We start from the raw sequence: 17,388 nt of genomic DNA on the forward strand, positions 1-17,388 counted from the left end.
GTTCGCAGACTAATCTACCCAGAGAGTGGCGCCCCGCTTGGTTCAAGGTATTCTCGCGCGCGGTATCGCGTCTTTATGACACCATAAATTGCATTTCAAACGAATGTCACAGAGCCATTTGCGAGCCGGGTCGGGTCAAGCTCACAGGCCATTTCAATATCGTGCAAATTATTTGTCTCTCTCTACTCCATCATGTCCGGCTGTCTGTCGTAATCGACAAACATCCTTCAAGCCCGTGACTTGATACATGTTTGCTTTATGTGACAGCAAGATAAACACTATCGCGTTTCGAGCGAGTGAAAGAGAGAGAGACTCCCTCCTCAGACATCCAAGCTGGCTCTGTGCGATGTCTCAAGTGGTTTAGGCTTTCCATTGATTTCTGATGAAGGAAAAGTGGTGAATTGTCAGCGATTCTGTAAGGAAAGTTTGACAATTAAATCTCGATTAAATTTTCAAAAGGTCCTATCTGCATAGGAAACCCATGAGGGATAGGTTGTTTTGAAAATTTAATCTAGAAATACAGAAAAATGAGAAAATCGTTAGAAGCTAAATGTACAGTTTTTCCGCACACAACAAAATCAAACCATTAGAGATTGGAAAGGAACAAGATTACCATACTGATAAACTACACATTTTTGCATGTAATATTACATAAATGTTCATAAAAGAATGCAAAATTTATTTTACATCCGGGCATTTTACATGCAGCTGAATTATTACTTTTGTTTTGCTGTATAACATATTTAAAACGTGCCCTTTTAAAATGTTATAACCGAATTCTTAAAATTTGATCTGCAAACAGCAGGCACCAGGCAAGATTCCGCGTAATTTACAATCAGATCTGGCGATGGTGCAGGCATTTTACTGCAGAACTCAATCTTATGGTGCGCCATCGTGACGAAATGTTGTTTACGCAGTTCAGCATTTGTGATCAGGAAGGCACTTTCAAGTGAAATTAAATATCCTCCACAGTGGTTTGATGATCCTTGGTGGTGATAGTGAAACTTGATTCACAGTTTTATGAGAACGGATCATTGCATTTAAACGTAAAGTTTATGCTTGCAACTAGTTTATTTTCTTGATAATCTTGATATTCGGAATTTTATAAAATATTTATTCACAAAAAAAACTTGAAGACCTGCAAGTTTTTTCCATCTTCTGATGCATTAGAATTCTCAGCAAATATTTCACGTTGGCGATAAAATCAATTCGGTTCGTTTGTTCAATTGTCGTTGGGAAATCATAAAACAACAAACAATAAAAATTATTATTGTTTGCAGGCTCGTGTGCGCCACAAAACTCAACTATATTGGTGCCATATATACCGCGTCGTCAATTGACTGATCATAAATTAACTATTCACAATATGCGCACGCTGCCCATCGCCATAGAGAATCGCCCTTCTTTATTGAGTTGTCAATTGATGGTTCAGCACGGTGTTTGCATTCATCATTGTTCTATGCCGAATCCGTACCAAACAACTGTGTCAGAAATGGCTCGAAAGTCATTACCAATTCTTCTTGGGCAGCTTTTTTTCTTATTTCCCATCAGTTTACTATTAATAGTAATCACGATTTAGTTAGTCACTTGACGCCACACACTTCGTCACCCTTGTCTGCCCCTTAGACAAGACACTGGCATTGAACTTTTTTCTTTATTTCTAGCTCATCTCCTGGCACACTTACTTCGTCTAGTGCCAGCTCTAAGCTGCTGAATCATTGATTGTTTATTTTTGAGGTTCTTTGAACCAGGTCGTTAGTCATCTGCGAACGAAAGATCCGCGACTAGGTGGTGACGTCGAGATCTAAAACTTGAAGCAAAGTGGTTGCGTTTTACGAGTGTCTACAAATTCCAAGCAAAACGAGATAACAAACCACGCTTGAACGCCCGGAATTCCAACGCTACGCGTCGCGCGACTTGGTTTGGGTTTCGGCACGGACCAGCGCGAAGTTACGCGCGCGCAAAATGATAAATCAGCAAACTACCGTTTGACGGTGCAGTGCAAAAGTTGGCTTGGATTTGAATTTGACTGGCAGCGCATTCGCATTGGTTGTTGACAACTCGACAAATTGACGAAAGTGGATACGAAAACAAAAAGGTTTGCTAAAGCAAGTCACAAAAAACGGAATATAGATTACTCGCATAAATTAATGTGCAAAGAATTGACGATGGAAAAAAAATCAATTATGCAAAAACAGCGTAAAATTTGCAACAAAAAAACCAATTCGAGTCACAAAACACTAAAAGAGTCTCAATTTTGAAGAAATAATTCAGAGACAGGTGGAAGAAAAATCATTTCTTCCTTTTGAGTTACTTTCCAAAAAAGCCTTCGCAATGACCAAATTTAAAAAATAAAAACAAATTTAACAGCTGTTGTCTACAAAAAAGTATTCAAGCAGCTGTATCTTAAGGACGTAATTTCTGATAAATTTGTTGTCTTCGACAATGTTGTGGAATTAGGTAAGGACAGTTCGGGAAAAATAGATACATTCTAAAATATACTAATATTTTATTTCACATTTAAATACAAAAGAAATAGTTTGTGCAAAACATTAATTATGTTTTTTTAAGGAATAAAAAAGACAACCTAGGAAGGGCAAATAATATTTGGCAGTGCTACCATTTTTTGGATAAAACATATTTTAGAAAAAAATAAAAAAAGAAAAAAGTCTTTAAATAACACAGTCCAACAAGATTTTGTCTCTGAGACGAGTATATGTGTTCCTAGTAGAATTTTGCCTGCTGAATCCGAATCCGGGTCCAGAATTGCTCCAAATGGTCCCAATTTTGAGATACACCCGTTTGAAATGTTAGTTTAGGCCAAAATTAGCTACTTTGTCGACTATTTTACAAAAGAACTATTGAATAAACAAATAAACCAATACATGTGTCTTAAAGTTCACGTTTTCCCCTTTCTTAAAAACACCCCTGGTTTTTCAAATTTGATTGTTTCTACGCATATTTATAGCCATTTCAAAATTATATTTTCAGTTGGTTCTCATTCAAATTTTTCCAACTTGCATGCAAGTCAAATTCTAATTTTAAAATGGCTTTAAATATGCGTAGAAACAATCAAATTTTAAAAACCAGGGGTGTTTCAGAAAGGGGAGAACGTGAACTTTAAGATACATGCATTGGTTTATTTGTATTATGTAAAATAGTCGACAAAGTAGCAAATTTTGGCCTAAACTAGCATTTCAAACGGGTGTATCTTAAAATTGGGACCATTTGGAGCAATTCTGGACCCGAATTCGGATTCAGCAGGCAAAAATCTACTAGGAACACATATTCTCGTCTCAGAGACAAGAAACATTTGACTTTTTGTTGAACTGTGTAATTAGCGTTGCAATAGTTGCTCAAGTCTGGATTTTTTTCTAGAAAGGTTCAGAAAATTCCCTATAAATTTATTTAAGAAACTGAGTTTGATCCAAATTTTCGGATTTTTCCGATAAAAATACAAGCAGAATTTTAAATTCAGGACTAACATTTGAAAAGAGCTCAAGTTGTATAATAAGGATGTTATATCCGATTTTTCTTCTAAAATGACAGTGATTTATTTCGACCATATTTTTTAATATAGTTTAAAAAATTGCTGCTCAACCATATATTTTTCGCTTTGTTAAGCATAGCAAAAAGTGGTCTTTTAGATGTCTAAAGCAGTGTTTCTCAACCTTTTGCGATCCATTCCCCCCTTGACTGATTTGCAATAACTTCATCCCCCCCCCCTCCCCCTCCCTTATTTTTAATTTATTGGTTTCAATGCACAAATATAATTACATTTTTTTATGTTTGCAAATAGATTACAATTTTCATAACAAATTAAAGTGTAAAATACGCAATAAACTTTAGTAGGTATTTGAAAACGTTTTTTTTAAACTTACAGTCATTTTGACAATTTCGCAGGTTTGAATTTGATTGATTGTTTGTTTATTTGATATTTTTTTCTTGAACAAGAAAAGCCACTATTCTAGTCTTCTTTTCGTTTAAATTAGAATGAATAAATACAATTATAAAAAATTTATAAATATAAAAAAAAATTTAATTGTCTGCGGCAGAAGACAAATTACCCTCAAAAAAGTGAAGAACTCAAACAATCTTAAATAATATTTGAAAAACTTTTTTTCATTTTCCAATTATTTTTCAAAAAATTGTTCTTGTTAAAAAGTGTACAATAATCTCATATAAACCTGCAAAAAAAACTCAGTCTCAAAAAAATTTCTTGTGTCCAAAAAAATACAAATGTCTGAGGAATATCTAAAAAAACATTTTATTGTTCCAAGAAATGTCAAAATTAACAGAAATTGAAACTTTAATAATTATTTTTTGGGAAAAAACAAATGTTGTTATTACTAATCAAAGAAACTGAAAGTTGCAAAGAATTTGTCAGATAAAGACATTGAATTTCTATTGAACCGTCATTCCCCCCTAGAATGGCCAAATTCCCCCCCAGGGGGGAATTCCTCACCGGTTGAGAAACACTGTTGTAGATAAAAGGAAGACACTAGTGGTTGGTACTAGCAATAATGGCCGACAGCTATGAAGTCCACTTCGTTTTTTAATTGCAAAAGAAAGGTGATTTGGTGATTTTGTTAAATACGAGCAGAATCAAAAAGAGCAATATAGGGTTGATTGCAATAATCTTGTTAAGTTGAAATATAAATTGTAAAAAGTATTTGGAAAAAAAATACAGCAGCTGAGAAAATTATCTCACTTTTATGATTCTTGTAGCTTGAAGCAAATCGGATCTTGACAGATAAAAAAAACCTCACAGAACAATACGGAACCAGCAAATTGCTTGTAAGAAAAACAAAAAACAACAATCGACACTCCCCTGGGGAGAGCACAGGAAATGCGCGTGCCATAACGTTCGAAACGTGTGCTACAACCTACAACCATCATCATCCGTAAGGTAGCCCGCCCAATAGTGAACCCTTTTTCCCGCTGTTGATCCACCATTAACCCGCAACCGATAATTACCACGTCCAGATTGACGGAACGAATGAACGGCGCACATCGCCCGCCGAGAAAACGGTTGCAGCTAATGATGGGTCCGTGAAAAGCCGAAACGGTGTGGAAAATCGATAATTTTCCTCCAATCGACTTTTGGGTGGTTCAGTCGCCGGCACATGTGGTTGTGGATATTTCCACAAAACAAAACAACTATCCGACCCAGAGGTTGAATCGGAGAAGAATTGCTGCAATCGACAACTTACAGTGAGTCGCGGGGTGTGGGGAAATTTTCCGGCCGTTTTGGTCCAATTTTAATTTTGGTTCAGCCAGCAGCAGTAGCAACTCCCAACCGACGATCACCTTTGAGAAACGTTGTTGCGTTGGTCGGCTTTGCTTTCCGCAGATCTCGAACTAGCGAAGAAGACGTGGGCAAATCGAGCCGTGTGTAGGTGGTTTGATTTGTCTCACCAGAACCGAATGTTGCCACTTCGGACTTGATCTTCGCTTATATATTTTTATAATTTTGAAATATGTGTATTTCCACTGGCACTGGTCGAAATTTTCATCACTTTTCGATACGATTGGCTTCAGGGACACCGAAAAAAAACAATTTCAGAACGGGTTTGCCGAAAACCAGCTAATTTGCTTCACAGTAATAAAACAAACACAACACTTCAACAGAGAGATACACCAGTAGGGAATCGAAAAACAACCTGCAAATCACACAAAGAACACCCTGAAACACAAACACAACTCCTCCTCAACGCCAAGACATGACGTCACCCCGTCGATATCGCACAACCCAAGACTCGACTTAAGTCGACTTGCAGAGATAGGGGTAGGTCTGCGATATCGCTTAACGAACGAACCAACTGTTGAAACAACTCGAGGGAAGTTTGCACTATAAGGGTGATAAGAGCCTTTAAGAACTTCCTTCGCACAATTCTCCCCAAAAAAGTGCACCTTCTGCAACGCAAGAATCACCTGCAGCTAATTACACCACTGCTGCCCACGGATTCGATTCGTGTGGGTCGGTTTCGGACTTAAGTCGCGGACGAATGACGGAGCTCGCAGAAAATCGCGCGCGACTAGCGGTACGTACGGACAGTTACTGAGCAGCGTTTGAGCCAGTGCGCCGCGCTCAACTCGAAGCTACAGTTGTTGCTCAGCTCAGTGGGTGACGACGATGACGATGAGAGCATAACTTGCCTCTTGATTTCGAGCAGTTTGATTGAGTCAGTCAGTAGCAGAGATGATGTGAGGGTTCGATTTTTTACTGACGAAAACATGTGGGAAAATTTATCGAAAAATGAACGTGTTCAAAATTACATTCATAGTCTTTCTTGAAATATTTTAAACTGCAATCTGTAATTTTCAGAAGGTATGTCTTTAATTTTCGAGACTGTATAATACAATTTGGCCTTAAGAGTCGAGATTTCGGAACAGTGTTGCCAGATCATCTCATTTTATGACTTATTGGAAAAGTTTTTCAAACATCTGTCCAACGATGTAAATAAATTTATTCCTGTTAGTTAGATCCATCCAAATTTACAATTTCTTGCCTGTAAAACATCAAAATTTTTAACCTAAGTGCTCATAACATTTGACAGTGTTTCCAGATCATCAAAAAGTATTCGTCGATTTTCTGGGAATGGAAAAAATGCCAAATAATTTTAAACGAGCATAAAAAAAAAACAAAATCATTCCATAACCAATTCAAAAATATAGTTTTGCACAGCAAAAAAATACATATCAAAAGAAATATTTAAATATCACTTAAGTGGTCATAACTTGAGACAGGATTGCCAGATCTTCGAAATTTTAGACTCGTTGGAAAGTCTCTCAATTACCTATCCAACCATATGTCGGATGATGGATACATCCAGATCCTATCCTATCCAACTATGATGGTATTTGAGTCTATTTCTTGCCACTTTTCTTACATCAGGATACTTTTGAACTACCGTAAAACGGGGTGACTTTGATAGCCGGGGTGACTTTGATAGGTTTGCGATTTTTCCGCAAAATGAAAAGTACAATTAAAAAACGTACGGAATGGTTTAGAATCATACTGACCGTGGTAGAGAAGTGTTCAAAGTACTTCAAAAAGAACTTTTCATAAAATTTTGAAAAGTTCAAAAAGTTAGTCAACTATAGTTAAGAAAATGTTGATGAAAGTCATTATTTTAAACTTCTCAAAGTGTCATGATTTTCTCAATGAACATGATTTTGAATCGGAAAACGGAATGCATTTTCGGATTCTTTGGAAAATTTTCCACTAGGAGAAGGTTAAATAACTTTGTAAATAATAAATAATATGTGTTTTTGAAACACAGCTTAGGCCGATGCAAATATTTAAAAAAGTTTTTGTCCCTCGGCCCTGGCCGAGGTCAAGGGGGGGGCAAAAAAATAAAAAAATATAATAATTTAAATAACAAGCCATAGTCTTCACATTTAAATGAAAAAAGTGTTTTAAAATGCATTTTACACTAGTACAGTTGTTTTGCAATCATTAGTTTTCAAAAAATCTAAGATCTGACAAAAACAAAAATTGTATCGAAAAAAAAGATTTTGCATCGAAAATTTTCAAAAAATCTTAATATTTTTTAATAAACCCAAACATGCTAAAAATGATTTTAAACGCAGAAGAATGTATTTTAATTTGATTTCAGCTGGTTGCACTTGAATTTTCATTGAAATTTTGAAGTTTATTGTAAAAATATTTTTTTTGCCCCCTGATTTTTCGGGCCAATTTTGAAGGGGGGGGGTGACAAAAACTTTTAAAAATATTTGTACCAGCCTTAACAAAAATCTCAAAATTTATAGGCAATTTCAGTTGAAAAAAATTCATGTCAAATGTGAAAACTTGTGATTCGTGTTTTGAATTCATATAAAATGCAATATAAATCGATAATTTTATGAACAAAACTAGTTTTAACAAATTTCAGGCAAAATTCCGACTTTTTAACAATTTTACCTAAAATTTATATGTATTTTATTAAAAAGCTTATAAAGTTAGTTAACTCATTATAAACAGTGATTTTTTTCTTAAAAACTGTATCAGCAACCTTAGTGATGGTACATTTAACGTACAAATAAAGTTTGAACATCTTAAATATGATTTTAACAAGAAAAAATATGACTATCAAAGTCACCCCGGAATTTAAACTAAGAGTTTTTAACGTAACTATTTTTCTAAACACTATTGAAAAAACTTTTTTTCCAAAATAGCACTGGACTTTGTGTGGCCTACCCCAGTACATGTTTTAAAAATAATAATCTTGAGAAAAACCTTACCTGTTGGAAAATATTCAAAAAACAAATTGAAATCCTATCAAAGTCACCCCGGTTTACGGTACTTATCGAAACTTCAAACTGTATAAAACTCAATCAATGGGGCCCACACATACATACATTTGCTAAGTTTTCTGAGTCGATATGTATACATGAAGGTGGGTCTACGAAGTTCTTATAAATAGTTCATTTTCCGAGCAGGATTATAGCCAAAAAACTGTGGAAATTGACCAAGTTTTTTTTACTTTGTTGGTGGACCGGTGGTTGCTGAGATACAGACCTATAAATTTTAAATTTTTGTGAAAATGAATTTTTTCTCAGTGTAACTAAGGTTGCCAGGTTGCCAGATAAATCTGGAAGTGCCAGATTTTCCAAGTGTCAACCAGAATAAAGACATATCAATCTCTGTTCTAGATATAACCAGATTTTTCATTATTGCAAATTTTGAAAACTTTTTAAACAAAAGTAACGCGCTAAATACAAAATCGAAAAAAAGTAAATATTTGATTTAATTTCAATATAATACAATATATAAGTAAATCTTTCCCTGTTCCTGAGGGGAACACCCGTTTAGAGTATCGGGGCCGGCATTTACAAAGCGGATTCAGTGACAGTTTATTAATTAACTTAATGTTAACATGTTAAGGTTAATGTTAACATTCCATAGGTTGTCTTCCTAAGGTGTCTTGATAAGGTCCAGTTTGTGACGATACACTACTTTCCCTTTACTAAGCAATCGAATCCAGAAGGGAAAAGATCACCAGTTGTGATGGTCCGAGCCGGGATTTGAACCCTGATCTACCGCTTACCAGGCGGAAGCGTTACCACTGGGCTACGTGGCTCGGTCAATACAATATATACCCCATTCATAATTGTTAAATTTTTGTCTGTCAGATTTTTCAAGATTTTATATAGGGACCATTCACCACGTGGACACCTTAGAGGGGGGGGGGGGAGTGGGGGGTTTTGCAATTGTCCACGCTTCATACAAAACATATTTTTGTTTTATTTTTGGGATGTTGAGATTTGCAAAAAAGTGTCCACGTGGTTTATGGATGCTCCCATAGGTACTTGGCCATATATTTTCAATTTTGACCTGACAGTCCTGAGTGTAGCCTACATTAAATCAACTATCGTTTTCTTGAAAATTGTTGGTTCGATTTTCATTGCTGAAAAAATAAACTTTTTAGGCAAAAACACTTATTTTTAACATTAAAAAATGATAACAAAAATAGAAACAAAATATTTCAAGCCCTTTTAGATTGCAAAATTGATTTTGCATCTAAAAACGATCTTTGAAATTTTGAGAGTTCTGTTACATTTTGGCCAAAATCGTAAATTTTTAACTTCAAATTTGTTTTTTTTTTACTTTTAAGTTAATTGTATTAAGGGGTTACATACATGTAGAAAATCACAAAATTTCATATTACAGAAAATTTATTAAATCCACTGATGATTTTCAATCACTCCTAAAAGTTTCATGAAGATATTTCATGATTTAACTGAGTTAGAGACGATTTAAGCTCAGAATTTTGCCATGCGCAAAGCCAACTGTCTAACTTTCTGAGCGTTTTTCTCTGAACACCAAGTTGATTTACGGGTGCCACGATATCTCGAGATGGGACGGACCAAATTGGCTGAAATTTTGGGTGAAGACTCCCAAGATATGTCCCGTGTGCATGACGAAGCCCGATTTTGAAATTTTGAATTTTCAAAAATTACAAAAATCAAAAACTGGCGATTTTTTATATGAAAAACAGAAAAATATTTTTATCTTTTTTTTAAATAAACTTTTTGAAAATCGGCCTTCGTCATGCACACGGGACCGGTTTAACGAGTCTTCACCAAAATTTTGAGCCGATTTGGTCGAAGCAATGTTGAGATATCGTGGCACCCGTTTTTTGAAACTGCTAACTTCAAGTAGCTATATCTCGGCCAAGACACAACCAAATATCTTCAAATTTGTTTTGTTAATAGATGAAAATGTATATTTTAATGCCTTGAAAACAAAAAAGTTTAAGTGTGTGCGCAAACCATCCTCTGACATTTTTGCCGCTTTACATGTATGTAACCCCTTAACTCTTGCACAAATTCAAATGTATTAACTCTTGCATCAATTCAAAGAGGTTAAGAGTTTACTGGTTCGAAGGAGAATTAATTGAGCAAGTGAAGAACATTCCATTGGGTCAAGTCAGATATTGTAGGATGATCGTTGATCATATCTGCATATGAAATCAAAAAGTTTTATAGAAACTATGTACAAAACAAAATAACAGCTTTAAAACCAGCCGCATTCAAAAATTAAACATTGCAAATGATATTTGTCCATACCTCTAAATTTGAACTCATTTCACGAATCCATGACAAAATTATACACTACCGCAATACCTCCTTCAAAATAATAAATAAATTATACCGTTGCTAATTCGAGCCCGCATCAATTCCGAAATAAATCAACGGGTGAAGCTAATACCCTAAAATTTCCCCATAAACTTCGCATTAGAGAAACCAACCCTCCCGTTTAGAGTGCAACCGGATTGCGGATTGCAAGGTAGCAATTTTCACCTCTGCCGCACAGTGGTGACCATCACACGCAATCCGGCTACCTGTTACTTTGGCCAAATAACCGGTAATCACGGCGTCATGTAAGGGTGCCCACGTGTGTGTGCGTGCATCTCTGATAAATGCAATCATAAAATATGCACTCGGGACTCTTCGCGGACTTGGCTCTTGACTCGGTCGTGGAAAGTGGCCCCGGCCAGACTTGGAGGCACTCTTTGGACAACCGGTTCGCCTTGGCAGGGCCACGTTGCTGACTTTTTTTTTCGCTCACTTGTTCAATCTTAATTTATTTTCCCCGTACAAATCGCGAACAAGACGCTTGTGAACCACTTTCCAACGGACTCCACACACACGCTGCGGGGTAACATATGGAACTTGCTCTGAACACCACCGGTCGGTTATGAATGGAGTTGACTTTTCCTCTCGACACTCGATCCAGATCATCAGATCTGGCGGGGTGGGCGCAACGCAAGGCCACACAGGAGGAAGCTGGGCTGGAGAGAGACGGGCGCGGCGCTAAATTCCGCAACCACACTCACTTGTTGTCTCAGACGCGTCGAGAGTACGGCCGGCTTATTCCGCGGCCATTGCTGACATATCGAAAGTGAACTCACTGGAAGCGAACTAATTTGCGCGCGACTGGTTAGGTGGAATTTCGCGTGAAGCTCTCCCAAATGTGGGGCGAAATTAAATTCCTTCCGAGGTCGTTGTGGGGCCCCCCACTTTGCCGTGCGGTCGTAAACGTTGGGGAAGGTCGTGAAACTCCCACGAACTCCAGAGGCCCTCTGGGGCAGGTAGAGGTGTCGAGGCGTTGGCGTTGATTTTATGATTCAAGTCGTGGCCGCTGAGGGCTGGCACGAAATCGTGGATATTGGCCAATTGGTGATCCCACAGTTTGAGATCGGCGTGACGTGACGTTATAGTTACATGAAAAATGATATCATGAATTATGGCAACTCCAATGAATTTGTTACATATCGTTCATGATCTAAGAACAGCTTCAAGTTCGTTGATTTCATTCGGAGTTTCCCAGAATGGTATACACGAATCATCTTTGGAATTCGCCACAAGTTTTGGCGTATTACACATGCATGAAATTTTTTTTTTTTTTTTTAATTTATATTTATTTAGATTTTCTCTTCCATTTACATTCATTCAGTTAAAATATTATTGAGTGTCCAATCACAATCGATGACTTTTCACCTCAATTTTAAATACTAGCAACTTTTATTTATTCATGAAATATTGTAGCTTTCGCTATTCAGTGATTTCAAATGTAGGAGGGAAAAGGGATACCTTAAAACTAACTTATAAACTATATAAAGAGCGGATCAATGCAACTGAAGACTGCAATGATTTTTGTCGAAATGCATCAATTATCTTATTGGACATAACATCCAAAGTGTCAACTTCGGCTAATTGATGAAGTTCACTGGTGCTGAACCAGGGAGGAAGTTTCAGAATCATTTTCAGAATTTTGTTCTGAATCCTCTGAAGTTTTTTCTTCCTGGTTAGGCAACAGCTTGTCCAGATCGGCACAGCATAAAGCATGGCAGGTCTGAAAATTTGTTTATAAATTAACAGTTTATTCTTGAGACAAAGTCTAGAATTCCTGTTTATAAGTGGATACAAACATTTAATATATTTGTTACATTTAACCTGGATACACATGCATGAAATATTTTTCCCCAAACAAAACTGTACTGTAAAATAAATTATGTTGAAGCTATAAATAGTGACCTTATCGCAATTAAGAGAAAAGCACGTAACCTCAAGCAGTTATTAGACTATGACAAGCGAACAAACGAACTCGCACTTTGTCGTGTTAGACAGTTCGCCAAACTCACAATCAATGCAAAATGTATGCAGGCTGATGGCCTATCTACAATCACTTAGCTTAGGATAGTTGAGTTAAGTAAAATAGATAAGTTATTAAGAAAAGTACGCATCTTACGGCCGTCATCTAGAACAACTTAAAAAAACGTTGCTATGCAGTTGTTTTTTTTACCTTTGATATGGAAACGTCAACTTACCGTAGGTTTTGATATTTTCCAAACCATACGTGAAGTTTCTAATTTGATTACTTTTCCATTGATTCAAATACCTAAGCTAAGTGCAATTTTCTAAGCAAAGTGATTGTAAATAGGCCATGACGTTTCTGCAAACAAATAAAACAAGCAAACTGTCAAAAAAACGAGTTTGTTGGATTGTTTAATATAGTCTAATACCTCCTTTATGCCGATGAGCGGTACCGATTTCTGATTGAGTATGGGGTGGCCTTTGGAGGGAGGAGTTTATTTTTTTTTTAAACAAATTTTTAGATCAAAACTTATAAGCTATAACCCAGCAAAATATTGAGCTGCGCTGCTTTTTTTTCTTTCTATTTTTGAAAACATAAAAAAAAGTTGTTAAAAAAAATTTCTTCATTTTTAGATGCGAAATTGGAATCTACCCGAGCAGACGGAAATAACTTGGGAATAACATTTTTTGATATTTGAAAATACTAAGCCAATATCATTTTCTGTTATTTATAACAAGATTTGTTATTCACCGCTATGATTTTTTTTTATTGGATTGTTATTGTAATAACAGACTTATAACATTTTTAGTTATTCTTCGAACAAATCTTTGTTATTATTTTTTGTTATTTTAACAACTAATCCGATCATCCCAACAACAGTTGGAGGTTTTCTTCCATAACAAAAAATGTTATTCCAAAGTTGTTTAGGCTTACAACCAATATCATACCAATAACAAATTTTGTTATGATAACATAAACGGTTATTAAACCCTTATACAAAAAATGATTTTTCAAGAATATTCCATAACACTTTTTGTTATTTTAACAGTATTTGTTATTGGAATGGCATGAATTTTGTTATTACCGTCTGTCCGGGTATAACAAAAACTTTCAATGTAAATTCACCATCAGTTTGTTTTTTTTGCGATCATTTTGCAATTTTTCGATTTTCTCAATGGTTTTTGACAGCTCGAAGATTTCTAAGAGCACATTGAAAATCTTCAGATTTAGTGTATACTAACATAACTTCTTTATCTGTACAAAAAAATTCTCATAAGCAACACAGGAAATCCTATTGTTTATATGACCTTTTAAAGACTCTAGACATGTAAAAACATTAAGTAACTAGATGAATCTACAAAACTTTCATAAATGTACATTGTACATGCCATGCTGACCAATTCAAAAGCTTCCCCAGTATAGTACCAGCGTCCATTTGGCTTTTCCCTCCCAATGGGTTCTAAAAATACAACCAGATGATTTCATATTCGGCCAAAATTAGCATCCTCCTGTACCGCAAAAGTGCGACTATACGCTGCTAATGTACGAGACGGTGATGTTTCATTGAGCGTTTTATTTAGTATATTTACTCTTTTTTTGTTATTTTCATCCCGAGTAAACCGACGACTAAGGCGACGTGAACACAGGACGTCAGCAAAAGAGCGTCGCTTTTTGCCTTTAAATTGGGGTGATTCATCAAGTGTAAGTGTCTACCGGTTCTAATACAACCGTTGAGTTAGACGTTCGAAAATTGTCAAATTACTCCATATCATGAAACAAGTCGCTTTACAGATTTCAAGTCGCTACGAGTTTTACGATGAACACAGAACATACTAAGTAAGCATCTATTTGTAGGATCATTTTAATGTAAACATAACGTTCGACCACGCTGCACTAGCGGTGCAACATTTAAGAAGACCCGTAGAGGTGCGTATAGCCAGATGTATTCAAGTTCTAAGAAGTTTAATATTTGTATTAAATTCTCTCTAACATAAGTTGGCAACGCTACCAAGAAGGTCCCGACTGCCATTTGGTCGTGTGCCATCGAGGCAGAGTTTTATCGTCATCTCATTACGTACATCGAATTATGAATCACTCTCCACTTCCGCTGGATCCACGATGGTCGAGAGTTACAACTAAATTTAAACATATGTGCGGCGTTCTTGACAGTAGTGCCAGATTTCTTATTAGATTCGTGGGGCCGGACGTCCTTGAGATCTCACAGACAGATCAAGCAGCTGAAATTCTTATTTTCAAATCGAAACTGGTTGACCCGAGCTCAAACCCTGTCGATTCCAATGGAAGCTGCAACTTATGTCTCATTTGCCAAATAAGGAACACAACGGAGATATACCGTATATTCTGCATATTGTGCTTTCGTTGTGTATTTGTCTCAAACTTCGATAAACAATTTTCTGGCTAATTGAATTTACGTAAGCGTATTCCAGCAGAACCACCCCTCCGTCCGAGCAAAAAAATAATATTTATTTTTAACATTTTTATCATTTCTTACACACTAAGCAAAAAAAAACACCAAACCCAGCTCAGCAGTGCGAAAAATCGTATGAGCAAGTAGGTGATATACACTCTGGCCACACAGCCGAAAGAGACAGGAAAAAATGGCGGCTCAATGTTATTTCAGCAATCGTCGTCTGAGCCGTCCTTCCGCGGCCAGATGCAGCCGTTCCGGCCGGATTTTCGCCCACCTCGATCGTTTCTGGCCGCGAATTCAACCACTTTCGCTAGATTATACCTTTAAAAACTCGCACGTACCTTTTTTACCGAGCCATAGGGCTTTTTCGCAGGGAAAAACACGTAAAAATTAGCACTTTTGACACAAAACGCCCTAAAACTGACATGTACACACACTCATCACAGAAAGTCAGGCCTCGCACACAGCCTCACTCGCGGAGAGAGAGCGAGATCTTCTCTGCAGTCCTCATGACTACCGTGAACCTCCTTCGCACACACTGGCAGCCACGTTGGTTTGGTGTGTGATGTTTACTTTTTTTCCATTCAATACACGCACAAAAGCGCCGCAACGCTGAAGTAATCAACGTGAGTATATTTACATTTGCTAGCCTGAGGTTGTGTGCCAAATGCTCTCTCGCTCTCTTTATACAGTGATGGAAGCATGCGCAGATTTACTGCCTGGATCAATGAGAGCGAAAGCAAGAGAGCCGCAGAATAGTTTGTGTTAGTGTCAAATTATGAATCAAGTGGATAGAAGAGAAATGTCAAAATCGATAACACCGAGGAACGTCACTGTCAGCGCTTCTCAATGGAACAGAAGTCGGCTGAACGAGGGTTTAGCAAGGGAGATGTTAAGGTGTGGGTGCACTCTATTCAGAGGTAGACGAACATGATGTTTTATTTAAAAATCAAACTTGTTTTATAAAACAAGAGCAACATGGTTACAATTAAAGTTATTGAATGATTCCATAAATATCCTGGAACAAACAGAGAATTTTCGTTGCTATTCCTATTTTTTTAATATTCCAAATCAAATACGTACGGAATGGTATGGAATCATATTGACCGTATTAGAGAAATAATTCAAAAAGCAGCTTTTATGTTTTTTTTTAAAAGTTTCAAAATTTAGTTAACTATAATTAAGCAAATGTTGATGAATTGCATTATTTTGATATCCTTAAAGTGTCATGATTTTCTCAATGAAAATGATTTCGAAACGGGAAACTGAATGCATTTTTGGATTCTTTGGAAAATTGGGTCCTAAAATGAAGCTTTAATTTGTGATATTATTGTTCACAACAATAAAGCTTATTTTTCTGAGTACAATGACACTTTGTACGACCGCAAAGGATTCAAAATGGATTTTCAAATCAATTTTGGAAAATTTATCTCGCGGTCCTTCTTGACAGAAAAGTTTCTACTTGACAGCTCTTTCCAAGGGACCATACCCGAGCATGGGTAAATAACAAGGGAAATGCGTAATAATACCTTTCTCTGGTATCAATACCAAATTTTGGTATTGGTAATTCCTCTGAAACTATGGGAAAATTTTGACCAATTTTGACAAAATAAATAATTTTGCGCTAAAATGATGTCTCAAAGCGAATGCTTTCATTGAAAACCGGAAATTTCAAACTTGATTTTAAACATTTTTGATATAGCCCCTAAAGAAATGACTTGAAATTGTGAAAAATTTTCTAAGTCAGGTCAGGGTGAAAGCGAATGCTTTCATTGAAAACCGGAAATTTCAAACTTGATTTTAAACATTTTTGATATAAACCCCAAAAGAAATGACTTGAAATTGTGGAAAATTTTCTAAGTCAGGATTGCACATTTTGGTATTATTTTGGTATTAAAGTGTTCTATCAAATTCCTCTGAAACTATGGGAAAATTTTGACCAATTTTGACAAAATAATTAATTTTGCGCTAAAATGATGTCTCAAAGCGAATGCTTTCATTGAAAACCGGAAATTTCAAACTTGATTTCAAACATTTTTGATATACCCCCTAAAGAAATGACTTGACATTGTGGAAAAATTTATAAGGCAGGATACCACATTTTGGTATTGAAAGGTTTCATCAAATTCCTCTGAAACTATGGGATTTTTTTTTATAAATTTTGATGAGATAATTAATTTTGCGCTAAAATGACTTGAAACCCAAAAGTGTTAAAGCTGATTTTACATTTTTTTTATATACCCACTAAGATTTTTTTTTAAACGTTGAAATTTCTCTAAGTTGGGATAACCAAATACTTTGAAAAACGAGTTAATCGACAGATTATAACATTTTGGTGAATTTCAATCCA

The 17,388-nt window shown here is 36.1% G+C and overlaps 1 protein-coding gene across 3 annotated transcripts in view; it reads right to left on the reverse strand.

Annotated features, from left to right (window-relative positions):
• The window catches only part of LOC120425745 (talin-2), a 105,549-nt gene extending 90,034 nt beyond the window's left edge, over positions 1 to 15,515 (reverse strand). For 2 of the 3 annotated variants that reach the window (XM_039590400.2, XM_039590396.2), the window contains exon 1: positions 5,214 to 6,053. The gene's annotated coding sequence lies outside the window, so the exon portion shown is untranslated. Of the gene's footprint in view, positions 1 to 5,213; positions 6,054 to 15,379 lie in introns of those variants that run through there. The other variant, XM_039590390.2, reaches the window with a different exon arrangement.
• Positions 15,516 to 17,388: the final 1,873 nt, after the last annotated feature.

The sequence above is a fragment of the Culex pipiens genome, chromosome 3, assembly GCF_016801865.2.
Source record: "Culex pipiens pallens isolate TS chromosome 3, TS_CPP_V2, whole genome shotgun sequence".
In the NCBI taxonomy this organism is placed as follows: domain Eukaryota; kingdom Metazoa; phylum Arthropoda; class Insecta; order Diptera; family Culicidae; genus Culex; species Culex pipiens.